This window comes from Silurus aristotelis, assembly GCF_946808225.1.
Source record: "Silurus aristotelis genome assembly, chromosome: 24".
Taxonomy (NCBI): Eukaryota; Metazoa; Chordata; class Actinopteri; order Siluriformes; family Siluridae; genus Silurus; species Silurus aristotelis.
In genome coordinates this window covers 19,511,050-19,513,549 of record NC_139597.1, presented here as the reverse complement: position 1 = coordinate 19,513,549, position 2,500 = coordinate 19,511,050, and the positions used below count along the sequence as shown (strand labels likewise).

The 2,500-nt window shown below is 42.4% G+C and overlaps 1 protein-coding gene across 2 annotated transcripts in view; it reads right to left on the bottom strand.

Annotated features, from left to right (window-relative positions):
- nell2b (neural EGFL like 2b) overlaps positions 1 to 2,500 on the bottom strand; it is a 54,620-nt gene that overhangs the window by 51,070 nt on the left and 1,050 nt on the right. The gene's annotated exons all lie outside the window — the stretch shown is intronic.

Here is a 2,500-nt window from a genome sequence, read left to right as displayed (position 1 = left end):
GAAGGAGACAGCAGACGTTTCTAAATAAGGTCACCAGGTGAATGTCCTGGAGCTTCAGAAACACAAAGATAATAAAAGACACCAGATGTGCTGAATCTTAATGATTACATATACTACACTAGAGAAGCTCTTCATTCAGCACTGTAGAGATGCTGGACTCCTGGTGGCCATCAGGCCATTTCTTCCTTCAAACATGGAAAATCAGGACTTCCAGTTTTTTAATAACACTGTAGGTTACAGGATTGTAGAGTCTTGTGACAGTCACGAGATTCATGGATGGTTTATTTGTTTAAAAGCATAGTTATGAGTAGCTCAGAGGGAACAGAGATCTGAAACGTATAGCTTTGTTTGCTGTGTCTACATTGAGAAAACAGTAAAACAATGTTTAGAATGTATAAAGAAGAAAACAGCTGGAGATACACAACTTTCACATTACTGCAACCATCAGGAGCAGGCTGGAGATTCTCCTAAAAGAACTCAGTACACCACAGAGACCAGGTTGCTTCTACCAACCTACCTACCTACCTGTCTGTCTGTCTGTCTGTCTGTCTGTCTGTCTGTCTGTCTGTCTGTCTGTCTGTTTATAAGACCATGAGGATGAATGATGAACATTGAGGTTAAAGCTGTTCAGGCTTCAGCTGATTGTTTAGTTATTCCTCTCAAAACATCTTCTTCAAACATTGCTGTTATGAATTATTCAGTAACCTGAACATGAATTATTCAGCAGCTACAGTGAAAATAAACAGATAAAGTGTGTAATCATGAGAGTGAGAAATGTCCGTACCTGCTGGACATTTAACACCCCCCCCCCCCCCAAAAAAAAAAATAGAAGGAAGGGGCGGGGCTTATAAAGCGTTACTAAAACTCAGACGTACAGCGAATGCACGTACACACAGACCTTTCAGGTACGCAGTGAATAATTTATGGAGATGTCATGTAAAGTAAATGTGTGCAGTTTGCAGGAACATAATGTCTGCAGCACTACACCTCTGTCCTCTGGCTGATTTTCACCCTATACATCAGTTTCGCAGCACATTTACAACCCATAAATACTCAGCATGGCGTGTGTGCTGCACTTCCTGCAGGTTCTCATCACGACTAAACTTTCTTTCGGCTTCTCCCGTTAGGGGGCGCCACAGCGGATCCTCCGCACGTTTGATTTGGCACATGTTTTACGCTGGATGCCCTTCCTAACGCAACCCTCCCCAATTTATCCGGGCTTGGGACCGGCACTGAGAGAGGCTGGGGATGGTTCCCTGACCAGGGATCGAACACGGGTTGCAGCGGTGAGAGCGCTGCATCTTAACCACTAGACCACCAGGGGACCTATAGGTTCTCATCACGACTGATCTGCAGTAATGTCTGGACCGAGTCGCCTCAGGAATAAAACTCTGAGAAATGAAGAAAACTGTGAAACTGAAACAGTGAATAATTAATTAAATAAAAGGGTTAAATAAATTGAATAAGGGGTTTAGAAACCATGTCCATGTGTCCTGCAGACTTTCAGTGTTAAGACAAATAAATCATCTGCCATTGAAGTTCAGGACCACCAAAGTGGAAACAAAATCGCGATTTTTCTCCAGTTTTCTAAGAGTCACATATTAAACTCCCCTCTGAAGCTGTAGATGTTCACGTCCTGATTCTCAGGAGCATGAGGAGGAAGGAACATGCGTATGGCTGATCATCCAGCATGGGAATGAGGAAGCCCTGCTCCATGACTGAGCTAATGTCAGGGTCCTCAAAGCCAACCTACAGCTTCTCTATTAAATCCACCAGTAAATCAGAAATAATACACCCTACTCAAAAGTTTGTTCACCCCTGACCATTACATCAAAACGTGTGTCTGAAAGCACGTGGTTGTGGTGTTCCATCATCCAGCGTGACGTTGAGGCTGTACGCAAAACAAGTCCTGCACAAAACCTTGACCTCCTGAATCACACTGAACACATTTGGGATGAACTAGAACATCTCCTCAGCATCAGTGTCTGATCTCACTATGTTTTCAAGCTGGATGATTCCCACAACCACACCCCAAAATCTAGTGGAAAGACTTCACAAGAAGATGAAGAACAACAGTGAAAAACAGCAAAAATAAATCTGGAATGAGTGATTGTCTGGTGTCCACATACTTGTGGCCAAATCGTGAAATTTCATCTTAAGATCATGTTCAGTGGAAATGCATTGTTATGGGTTTTAAGCAGCAGCATTTATTTTCAGAAGATGAAACCCTAATATGTGACTGCAGTGTTTTTGTGGAGTTTAGTAATAAACCAGAGGGAGAAGGAGGCGGAAAATAATCGGTCTGCAACAGAGTCTCTCTCAGATCCTTAATCAACACTCCTGATCTTCAAACAGCTCAAAAACTCCAGTTCACACTAACCAACACACCATGGGTCTAACTGATCATCCTGCTCAGATGTTTAGTGTCCAGAATAAAAAGCAGTTTTGTACATTTGCAAATGTGATGAAATTAAATCTTAAACATTTACTGATTGATGCA